At 43.9% G+C, this 12,580-nt stretch overlaps 1 protein-coding gene and 1 pseudogene across 1 annotated transcript in view; both read left to right on the forward strand.

Moving 5' to 3' along the window:
- LOC126236934 (uncharacterized) overlaps positions 1-12,580 on the forward strand; it is a 557,773-nt gene that overhangs the window by 230,497 nt on the left and 314,696 nt on the right. The window lies entirely within an intron of this gene.
- LOC126238073 (5S ribosomal RNA) lies at positions 9,082-9,199 on the forward strand (annotated as a pseudogene).

The raw sequence follows: 12,580 nt of genomic DNA on the forward strand, positions 1-12,580 counted from the left end.
TCCTGTAGTTCCATTCTGTGTACATGAATTGATGTTAGAGGTGTGGAGGGACCACGTCTACAGAAGAGTTTTAGAAATCTTCGGAAGCAAGTTGAAATTAGTGATCACTATAACAGCACAATCGTTCAAGGGACTTATCTAGCTACGTGTATAGGGATCTGCAGTTCGTACCAATGAGGCACCGAAGCTGATAGTCATACAAAATAATTAATAAAATTAGGTATGTCGGTATTTATTTTCTTCATAAGAAACACCTGCGACAATGGAAATATTTTTCCAACTTATTTTTATACCCATTCTAAGGGTGTCTTGCAGTAGTTGTTGCTATACTCTTCCTAGCACCACTGGGATCAATACGGCCCCATAAGCACATTGGAAAATCATATCTCCATCGTTATGTTCATTGATACACTGGCAGTAAATCGGAAGTAAATTACTTGGAGCCTGTACGACCCAGTGTTACTTAGTGAGATAAAAAAAAAAATCAGGTAGTGGGAGCATTAAAAGAAGACTCCGATATCTGAATCGCAAACTTGGGTTGGTGTTCATATTCTAGTGATACGAAGGTTTCGGCATCGATTTTCAAGCTCTGGGATAACCGGCCGGCTGTGTGTGAGCAGCGGTCGGAGGATACGAGCGCGACGAGAGTGAGAAATTACAGACACGTGCAATATTTGTTGGTGGGTAATACCGTAGAGTAGTGGAGGAGAGCGGCGCTTTTTGTGGGCCGCCAGCTGCCTCTGTCGCGGCTGCTGGTTGTGGCGCGGGCCTCCCATTCACCGCGAGCGCCGCAGCTTGCCGCAAAAACACGCCGCGCCACGCAGCTGGCGCCGCACGCGCCACGGGGCTCACTGCAGGCACCGGCTGGACTCTGTTCCTTCAGATCTTTGCTTGCTGTGGTCGCGGTGCCGGTAATGCACTCAGCGCGCGATTCCCTTTTCGTACGCTGTTTAGAAAAATACACCGGCAAAATCCCGAAGTCGGGGAACTTTTTCCTATGTCTGTCTACTCTCAGCTCGTAGCTTTGAAATAAGGTCACGAATTGATGAGTCCCGAACCAAATTGGTGCATTTCAAAAGCGGATTACTAATTGCAATCAAAATGAGAAATTAGTGATCACTATAACAGCACACTCCAGAATGAGATTTTCACTGTGCGGCGTAGTATGTGCTGATACGAAACTTCCTGGCAGATTAAAACTTTGTGCCGGACCGAGACTTGAACTAGGGACCTTTGCCTTTCGCGGGCAAGTGCTCTACCAACTGAGCTACCCAATCACCGCTCACGACCCGCACACACACCTTTATTTCCGTCAGTACCTCATGTCCTACCTTCCAAACTTCACAGAAGCTCTTATTCGAAAATTGCAGCTTTAGAAATCCTGGAAGAAAGGATATTGCAGAGACTTGGGTTAGTCACAGCTTGAGGGGTGTTTCTAGAATGAGATTTTCACTCTGCAGGAATGTGTGCGCCGATATGAAACTTCTTGGCAGATTGAAACTGTGTGCCGGACCGGGACTCCAACCTTTGTCTTGCGCGGGTAACTGCTGTTCCGAATGTTAAGGTCCTGACTTCGAGTCGGGCTGTGACTGTGGCTAAGCCATGTCTCCGCAGTATCCTTTTTTCCAGGAGTGCTGGTCCTAAAAGTTTTATAGGAGACCTTCTGTGAATTTTGGAGGGTAGGAGATGAGGTATTGGCAGAAGTAAACCTGTTTTTTACCAATTGTAATGTTTTTAGAGGTATGGGAGATAGAGTGATGCGTATCGTTGTCTTCAGTAATTGTCACGCTGTGGTATTGGTCGATTAATTTAGTGACTTCCTTGGTGTAAGGTTCAGCTACATTATTGTAGATTTCGTTTTGAAGTCATAATTGTGTGAATAAGGCTTGTGCATATGTTTCAGTCATATCCAAATTAACGTCGTAATAAATTTAAAACTTTTTTAGCACATAATGTAATCGTAACGTTCCAAAAAACATTTCTTTTTATATAACCTATAACCAATTTCTGTAAATTCACATTATCGTAATAGTCTTGTAGAAGCTTAAAATATAAATCAGTGTTTCAAATCACTCGAGGTATGTCTCTGTATTTTAATATCTTTGAATATTAAGCCGTCTTTGTCAGGCACATCTTTCATTAGTACCTGTACTGTACTTCAAATTTGGTGCTATCCGTAATCAACCATGAAGTTTCATTCTTTGGTAAAAAGTGATGATAATAATGTAATTAAGCGCTAATAAATCGAACTGCCAGACGAAAGCGGAAGAAATTAACTTAGGGGAAAAAAAAGAATTACTAGTTCCACTTCAAGTTTGTAGGAATTTACAGCGTCACAATCAACTATCATGAGTTCGAACAAAAGCTAAGCAAAATGCAATGTAATGTTATCCTTCCATTTTCCTAAATGCACTTTGTAATACATGCTGCCCAGCTGACTGCGCTTATGGATACAGCGTAAAGTCGTATTTACTGAGCATTAATATACAACAAGGGAAGCTTATAAAGTGCATAGAAGTCAAAGTGAGACTATGTATTTTCCTGGCCAGCAGGATACTGTTCAGGTCCCTCGTGGTATTTTTAGGATTGTAATCTGTAAGATGAAATATGTTTCTTTGCACAAGTACTGGGGAAGGTGGAGTATTGTTAATTCAGGAGGATGGCGCTGTTCAAATCTTCTTTCCGCCATCCACAATTTGGTCTTCCGTGATATCCTTTAATCATTTAAGGGGAACGCCGGGATGCATCCTTCTAAAAGGACACTGGCCGCGCGGTTGGAGTCGCCAGTCACGAATCGGGCGGCCGCTCCCGCCAGAGGTTCGAATCCTCCCTCGGGCATGGGTGTGTGTGTTGTCTTTAGCGTAAGTTAGTTAAAATGTAGTGTGTAAGTCTAGGGACCGATGACCTCAGCAGTTTGGTCCCATAGGAATTCACACACATTTTAACACTTTTGAAAAGGACACTGAATATTTTCTTTCCAATCCGAGCTTTAGCATCATCTCCAGTGAACTGGTCATCTACGGTACGTAAATGTCTGATCTTTTTTCTTTATGCCTTATACACTACAGGTTGTCCTCGCCCATGATCGATATAGCTTCCTGCTGGAAGATACAGTGCTAATTGTTGTTGGAGTATCTCAGTGAATATCTTCAGATATACTTATGGCTGGGGGCCAGTCATTTGGATCTGTTGACCACGGTTCAGCGGTCGTTAATTATTCGTCACCGTCTGCAGATGAGGGAGCGATACTACGTATAACAAAAGAAGTCTCTGTAATTTAATCGCTCATCAGTGTATGCTGTCAGTTGCAGACTAGACATTTCGTGGCCTCGATTTTGAATTGTTGTCACCGGAAATTGTCTGTTCCATTGTTCTTGTTTGTCGACATGAGGTTGCATATTTTCTCTTACGCACGAGTCATGTGTGTCCGTAGTGGGAAATGAAGACTTTACACTGACTTGTCAGTCTTTAAACTGCACGAGATATAATTCCCTGTTTCTACTTGACTCCCGCCTTAAGTTTCAGCACCTTACTTGCATTCCGGAGGTAAGGGGTTGAAATTCTCGTCCAGCCATGTACATTATTCAGGTTTTCCATAAATCTTTATGGCCAATGCGGGATGGTCTCTGCAAAAAAGACACGCCGTATTTCCTTCCCTGTCACTTCGCAAGACGAACTTGTTCTGCTCTCTAATCACCTCGTCATCGGACCTAGTCTTCTTGAGTCCTTTCATAGATGTAAGACCAAATGCATCTTGCTGTGTGAAGTACTGTATGTAGAAAGTAAACGAACCCCAAGTTCAACATAAATTCTTCAAAAAGGGCACGGCCGCCTTTTTGTGCCACTTTTTGTGAGATCTAAAAATGTGCTTCGTATTACAATCTACATGTACAAGATTATTCTGAAGGTGACACTTAAGTGTTTGACAGAGGATTCAGAGAACCACTTTCAGACTATTTATCTACCGTTCCACTCTCGAATTGCACGTGGAAAAAATTAAAATTTTAATCTTTCCGTGCGTGTCCTGATTACTTAATTACTTAATACTTGTCATGATGGTCGTACCCCCAATGTAAGTAGGCATCAGCAAAATATTTTGACTTCCTTCAACCACTTCCTGTGGTTAAAATAACCCGCATCTTTTGAAAGTTCAGTCACGTGGAGGAAGATGACGCCGTTGGCCAGGCATCATAAATGACAAGCCAGTTTCCTACGCCACCAACTGACCATCACGCTCAAATGCACCCTGTTATGAAACAATAGTACGTCACTGCGAGCATAAGTTGTTTCTGTGTTCTTGCGTTCTTTTTGTGAAGTGTGGTTTTTCGAGCATTGAAGTATTTTGCGTTCGTCAGATGTTGCTGAGAACTGGTTTTTATTAATGGCAGTGTGGTGCGTCTGAAGATCAAGTTTTCTATAAGAGAGTTCGTCCGAAAACACGTGCACCGGATAATCACAATGGTCACATTATAGCAGTCTAAAATACGCAAACGTTGTGTTTGGTAAGGGAGAGAGGGTCCTACGTTGAAAAAACGTATGTTTCGCCTCAAAGGAGCGAAGATATTTAAGGGGATTAAATCAGTGCTTACACTGCCTTCACAAGTTTATTGCTGTCACGAAAAGTTTGCATCTCCGAAATTTATCATAGAACGAAGTGATGTAGTGGCTTAGAGATACCTTTATCTGCATGTCATCAGGAATTTTTCATTCGAGGACATCGTGTAACTTGACAAGACGTTGGTGAATGACGTGACTCGTTCCATGTACCGCACAGCCGAAGGAACAACAAAACCAGTAGGAAAGCTTAACAGAAAACTGTTAGCCACTGCACATTGCCATTCTTCTGATTTGTACCGATTGTTTGCAATTCTGCGGTAAGTTAAATGCAAATAACATGGAACTTGATCAGAAAGCGTGTTTCATCTAATATGTCTTACCGACTGCATTAGCAGTTGACCTACATCGTACAAAGGAGTCATTCAGCAACACATAGCTAGTTTTTGTGCTGGTAAAATGTCCTACATCTTGGGGTGATTAGTAGATATTCTTCTTCCACGTCAACAAAAGCTCGCATAGGCTCCTATATACAACTGATATGTGGTGAAGTGAGAGCGAGGCATAAAGGGGAGATTTGTAACTTCTCTTAGGGAACCGCGTGTAATCTCAGTCTGACACTTCAGATTCAGATTTCCCGTAGTTTCCCTACAACGGCCCCTAGACAGTCGTTGTTACTGTATTGTGCAATATTAACGAGAATTCTCCCTAGATTGCTCAATAACACTTTGCAATTTTAGTCTGGTTCGAAATTTTGAACTATCAAGACGCTGCTGCTGTGATGATTGACCTACTTTCTTTCAGGCAGATCTAAAGAAAAGAAAAGCTGCGCGCTCTGGCCCTGATGGGTCAGTCAGCACCAACCGACCGCCGTATGATTCTCTGCCAATGTCGTTATGGAGGGACGTCGGTCAGCACACCGCTCTCCCGGCCGTTGTCGGCTTTCTTGGCCTTGCTGCCGCTACTGCTCGGTCAAGTAGCTGCTCAGTTGGCATCACAAGACTGAAATGCACCCATTCCAGTCCTCCGACGAAGGAAAAATACCTCCACGTGGCAGGCAGACGCGCTGACCACAGAGCTACGGAGGCGGATTTTCTGTCAGAAGGTGGATGAAAGTTCGCTATAAGAGCGTAAAAAACTCACTCACGAAACCATGTTGAGAGAAGTTGAACGAGATAAATGATTGTCAGAATGTTTTACGCCATGGTGGCCCATCATTTAATGCGTTAATGGAAATGGTTGCCTGTATGTTCTTAAAAAATATTTTCAACAAAAGGTCTTTCCTTGTAGCTACCGGGTACCGTTCTCTGTATTTGGTGAGTAACAGCTCATAAGAATCATTTTTAAATTTCCAGTTTTTAATGTGCATCAACCCTAACATCCCATAATGTCGGCAGTGATTTGTACATTCCGATGGACTCTGTTGTGAATGATCTTTCTTCTTGTTTGGAACTCATTTTAGTTGATAAACACCACAGCGAAAACAAAGAAGCCAGACACTGTACCTCATCGAAGCACTTGAGTGACTGGCAAGGGTATTGCGAATACTGCCCACAACGATTCTCGAATGGCGCAATATATTTCCAAACTTCTGAACTATTCAGTATTATTTTGTAGCCTCTCATTCTAGTCCACATACTTTCATGCATTGCACAACCATAATTATTTATCAGTTACATTGACCAGCTGGGGACTGCTATGCCTATGGCGACCTCCAAGGTTGTTTCTTTCCTGTGCGTGGACCAGTAGTCCAACGAACATCTTAGTGGTAAGAGCGCGCCATCGGAGCACGCCTTGAAGGACGACTCAGCTGTTCAACCTGTCCAGGGGTCCCCACTTCCCTGCGACACTCAGCAAAGTTTTCAACACCACCGTGCGAGGCGACCGCCTCCGAAAGGATACAGCGGAGAATTCGGAGCAATATAATTTACGTGTTGTTGACGGCCGTAGAAGGGAAAGCAATAAAACACTTGGTATGTCTAGAGATAATACCGTCGAGATAAGATAGTTGCCACTTCTCGGATTCTCTGCTGGGTTTTTTATGCTATCAGACTATCCAATCGAAGAGCAGCATGATATCACGTGGAATGTGAATCCCCTATTTCGTTACCTGTTGTTGCACCCGGCTGCAATGCCTCAGTCATATGCTCGTGTACGGGAAGATGCTTGTAAACGGTGCTCCAGCTTCTTTTAAGTTATTCCAAGAAGAATGCCGCCGAGAAGAACGTTGCACTTGGTATCGTTGTGTAATTACTGTAACGAGTTTGGCAGTTGTGTGTTTAGTTTCGTTTCACATCGTTTTGGTGCGTTAAGTTTGCATTTGCCAAAGAAAAAAAAAAGTGAGATGATGTGTCAAGAGCGTTACTGAATCGTTTTAAGATTGGTGTTAAAGATACGTCTCAGTCAAGTAAATATGGTTCAAATGGCTCTGAGTACTATGGGACTTAACATCTGAGGTTATCAGTCCCCTAGAACTTAGAGCTACTTAAACCTAACTAACCTAAGGACAGCACACACGTCCATGCCCGAGGCAGGATTCGAACCTGCGACCGTAGCGGTAGCGCGGTTTCAGACTGAAGCGCCGGCCGGCTCAAGTAAATCACAAATTGGAAGCAGTGTAAGTGACTGAGAAGTTCAGTGAAACATTTTCAGGCACACTTATATTCTGTTAGCGAATTACGACAATCATTTGTGAAGTATGAGTAATATTCGACTTCTGGTTTCCTCAAAGAATTATAGATGCTGCTTCTTTTCACTTCACACAAAAAAATGCCCACGTTGTTGTGAAGTTCAAAATTTATGTGTTTGTTGGATACTAGAGAACGAAAAGGTGCAGGTTGCCGTTAACGTCGGATGCTCCAGGCCATCGCATACGCATTGCTGTTTCTTAATTTATGTGGCGGGTAATTTTTTCTCGGCATAGCACCAATTCTGCACAGGAAATTACATATCATGAAACATTTTATTATTGATAATCAGCTATGCGGCAGTCATAAAAGATATTTACTTACATTTAATCTGCTGTATTTGGCTGACGACTTAGGTGCCGTTGAATATTTTTATGGTGATGGTTCCCAATCTTTCTCGTCGTGACATGTTTGGACCCATAATCATTCGTCCTAGTAGATCATCGCAACCATACTTCTGATAATCGTAACAGACCCACCCAGCACTTCTTGTTTCAGTATCCGGTGACTTGGATATTGTCAGTTCAGTACTTTTTATTCAGATATCTCTATTTCAGTTTGATATTCGGTTTTTAGCCCAGTGTTATCTTGAGAATTTTACTGAAGGCTGTTGCATCTACGGAAACGGAAAACGCTGTTAGCCCTCCGACGTTGTGGCTCATCATATCTGTTCCGCAGGGAAAATGATAAATCCGGTAAAATCAGTAAATGTTGTGAAATAGCTTCGGTTTCGGAATTAAATAAGTGGTCTTTGTAGAGACTGTCATACTTTGTGGAACAAAAACTGTCATATGGGCCTCAGATACAAATGAATCAATCAACATTACCTTTGCTCAGGAGCGTATTATTAAATGCAGCATTCGAGCAAGGGACTAGTGCATCCAGAGGCGACTCTTCAAAACTCTTGAATTTACATAACGCTGTTGGAAACCGCAAATAGTCGGTTACGTCTTTCACTACTTCTTGTGCGAAGTCTCAGTAAAATCGTCTCCGAAATTCCTACTGCTGATAAAAATTCGTTCTGATTCTGATGTCTGATGAAATGGCAACGTACCGGTGTTGCATGGAGAAAGCCCGTGGACGTTTTTGACTGACCTCACTGTGGAGCAATGATCATACACGGATCAGATATGTCCTTCAGTGACACACATATCGGGAATAACGGATGAGTTTCCGTATGTGTGATACATAAACAAGGTAAGATCGTTTTTCCTCAACTTGCTTTTTGTTTCCTTCTTATTAATGTTTTTATTTCACATTCAGCTGTTTCTGTAGAGCCGTATGGTAGAAAGTATTATGCATGGCAGAAGGCACTAGACGCCTTGTAGATCGGGTGGCCACTCCAGCTTCACAAGTGACAGTCGCGTAAAGGTTGAATATAAGTCAGTAATGTACTGCCGCAGAACGCGACCGTTATAAACACTGTCGGTGACTGTGCGCTGTTGCTGGTTCTCTTGGCGGTAAAGCAGCAGAAAATCACGTCAGCAAACATTACTGCTATGATAACGGCTGAGAACGTGTCTTAGATAAGCAACACGTGAGGCTCGTTTTACATCTTCGTGTTGACGGAGGCGACATACCTCGAAGCAGATAAACTTACGGCCAAAGTAACTTACCGTTTTAGAATAGATGTACTGCGAAAACGGTAATTTAGGTCGTCTGCCATCGCGTTGAAGAGAAGAGTGAACTGGAATAAATGAAAGAATCATTCCCTCTTCCTGACAATGTTATCATAACATTCTGTCTCTTCCTTTTTCCCGCATTCGTTACAATTTTCATTTTGCATTTACAGCCGGTCTGCATCGGCGCAGAATTTAATGAGGTGTTATGTAGAAAAGTAGCCGACGGCCTTGCTGCAGTGGTAATACCGGTTCCCATCAGATCACCGAAGTTAAGCGCTGTCGGGCTTGGTTAGCATGTGGATGGGTCACCGTCCGGTCTGTCGAGCGCTGTTGGCAAGCGGGATGCACTCAGCCCTTGTGTGGCAAGCTGAGGAGCTACTTGATTGAAAAATAGCGGCTCCGGTCTCGTAAACTGACGTGCGTCTGGGAGAGCGGTGTGCCGACCACACGCCCCTCCATATTCGCATCCAGCGACGCCTAAGGGCTGAGGATGAGACGGCAGCCGGTCTGTACTGTATATATATACCATTCGAATAAGTCTTGAAGGTCCAACAGCACAGACCGGCTGCCGTCTCATCCTCAGCCCTTAGGCGTCGCTGGATATAGAAGAGTACAGTCTACCAATACGAAATAGAGCGCAGACGGATTTCATTTATTACGTTTGACGACGAGATGACATTGTGTGTTGACGTTCTCGCTCACTTTCAAAGTAATTCGAGGTCTGTCCAAAAGTATTCAGCGCCATCAGAGCGTGATTACCGAGTGACAGAGCGCTCCGTGCAAAGTTACGCTAATGTATGAAGGACACTTGTAAATTTTTACTCCGATCAGACTTACTAACAACTACAGAAGTGTGTTACATTCCGGGGAATGTTATGTTGACGTGCTCAACACGGAAATGGCGATTCCTTCCTTCTAGTGACAAGCGAACCAATAGTCCGATCCTAATGACCGGGATGCGAAGCTGTCTAGAACAAAATAAGGAACTAAGGCTAAATTCGTTTTAAACAGATCTATTCAATCTTCCGCGACATCTCCACCGTAAGCGAATCTATAATGCACTGTTTAAAACAGGTTGCTTTCGAACCGCGTACGTGTGATTCGTGTAGTCACACGCGTAGCTGTACGGGTAATTGCAACAGCTGTAACAAATTATAGCATATCTACCTTTGGAAATAAGACATAACCATCGGTATAGGAAAAGGCAGAAAGAAAGCAAATCAGGGGTAACCATGAACATTAGGGTTCTTCAAACAAAACTCTCTAAGACCTGTGCCAAAGTTCCGGCGTACCGAGCGAGGTGGCGCAGTGGTTAGCACACTGGACTCACATTCGGGAGGACGACGGTTCAATCCCGTCTCCAGCCATCCTGATTTAGGTTTTCCGTGATTTCCCTAAATCGTTTCAGGCGAATGCCGGGATGGTTCCTTTGAAAGGGCACGGCCGATTTCCTTCCCCATCCTTCCCTAACCCGAGTTTGCGCTCCGTCTTTAATGAACTCGTTGTCGACGGGACGTTACACAACACTAACCTAACCTAACCTAAAGTTCCGGCGTAATAAACAAAATATTCCTTTTCACGAAGTAATCAAACATAGAATGTCAAACCAACTGAAAGCAGTTTCAGTAATACAGCTAAACAAAAATGGTTCGTATTTCGTGAATCTAGAAAACTCTAATAATGGTGATGTGTACTCAGTACAATTTAACCAGAACACACTCTAGAGTATCCATACTAATTTTCAAATGGTTCAAATGGCTCTGAGCACTATGCGACTTAACTTCTGAGGTCATCAGTCCCCTAGAACTTAGAACTACTTAAACCTAACTAACCTAAGGACATCACACACACCCATGCCCGAAGCAGGATTCGAACCTGCGACCGTAGCAGTCGCACGGTTCCGGACTGCGCGCCTAGAACCGCGAGACCACCGCGGCCGGCGCTGTTGTAGTGCTCCTCACATATTTTGAGGGACGCTTGTACGAAGATAAGGTGAATACTACTACCGAATTATTATAGATGTCCAGTTCTGTTAAGATTCGAGGAATTATAACACCGCTAAAATAGTTTGAAATGATGATGATTGTGTTTAAAGAACAGATCGTGTCTTCAGAAGGCGATAAAGATGTAGTGATGAATATAGTCTCGAAGAGTAGATTCGTAACCACAGCTCAAGAGTGCTTTCTTTTCACATGTAATAATGTCCCAAGAGACTGCCATGACAACCTTCTCTTCACTATAACTCTACCCTCCGTGTCTTATTTTCTTCCAGCAGAACGTTATCCTCAGACGTGCTACCTTGCTGTGAACCATAAAACTTTAATCAGGAAGTCACCAGTTACGAGTCAGTGGTAGTACAGTCGGTCCTCCTGTGTTAGGATGCTCGCTTCACAGCCCGACGCACTGCAGGGTCCGCTGAAGTAATGTTAGACCCTGTTACTCCGTGGATTATTTAGATGGTTTGCTATACCGCTGTGGCGTGTCAGAACGAAAACAATGAATAACGTTTAACGTACTGTCGATGTCGAAGTGGTAGGAGGCGAAGCAAAAGTCCGTATTGGACAGGTATAGAGAAAGAAATGGGCCGTGTCCTTTCAAAGATACCATCTCTGCATTTGCGTAAAAATTTCAGGGAAGCTACAGCAAATCTCTACCAGGGTGGGCCTTAGTTTAACGTGAACCCCGTTTCTCCGGAGCAGTGTAGAGTAGCTGCAGGTCCTTTGATGCGCTTCTCTCTCTCTCTCTCCCTCCCTCCCCTGCCTCCCTCCCTCCCCTGCCTCCCTCCCTCCCTCCTCTTGGCCTGCCTCTTCCCCCCTCTCTTTTCTTCACTCCCTCTCACCCTTTCCTCTCTTTCGCTCCCTCTCCACGTGTCACGTGACATGGGCGCTCCCTACCTACGAGCCGCAGCTGGTCGCGTGTGGCACTCCTGTGGCTGTCTCGGAACCTGACACCCGATACCAGCCAGCCGGCAGCTGTGGTCGCTCCCATCAGCGAGACCGCCCAGACCATTTACCTCTGAATCGTTTAGCTACTTCCTTGTAATCGCCGCCGGTGAGAGCTACACCAGCATTTATTTTATCCACGCCGCATTTAGAGAGCTCTCGACTCTTTCGAAATGGTATTAAACGTCTTTATTTCTACTTTGCAAGCCACCTTGCGGTGTGTGGCGGATGATACTTCTGGTGGTACTTACTTTGTCCTTCTACCCTGTTCCGTTCGCGAACGACGGGAGTGAAGAACAATTTTCAGTAAACCTTATTGTGACACGTGATTTCTCGGATTTTCTCTTTCTCGTCATTTCATGAGATACACTGCCTGATCAAAAGTACCCGAACAATATGGACTAGTCATTGTATGTCACCTGAGTAACAAATCCATCAGCGATGTATACAGTAGAAGAACAGATCGGAGACGATGATTGATCGTATGCGCATGACAGTGCACCATGTCATAAAGCAGCCCATGTGAGGCAATGGCAATGTGAGACAGAAGAAGGAGAAAGGAGAGACAGTCACGGGAGTGCAAGAAATATGTTAAAGCAGATTAAGTCGACGGTATGCATATTGTGGCTGGAGGGATACAATACCGAGCAGTGTGGTATTCAAGCCTCTACAGCAAAGAAGAAGAGGCGAAATGAACACAATATCCCGTTGATGATATGTTATTAGGCAAAAATTTCTGGCATGTCATGAACAATACAAACAAATAATAGCTTTG

Source organism: Schistocerca nitens, chromosome 2 (genome assembly GCF_023898315.1).
Source record: "Schistocerca nitens isolate TAMUIC-IGC-003100 chromosome 2, iqSchNite1.1, whole genome shotgun sequence".
Taxonomy (NCBI): domain Eukaryota; kingdom Metazoa; phylum Arthropoda; class Insecta; order Orthoptera; family Acrididae; genus Schistocerca; species Schistocerca nitens.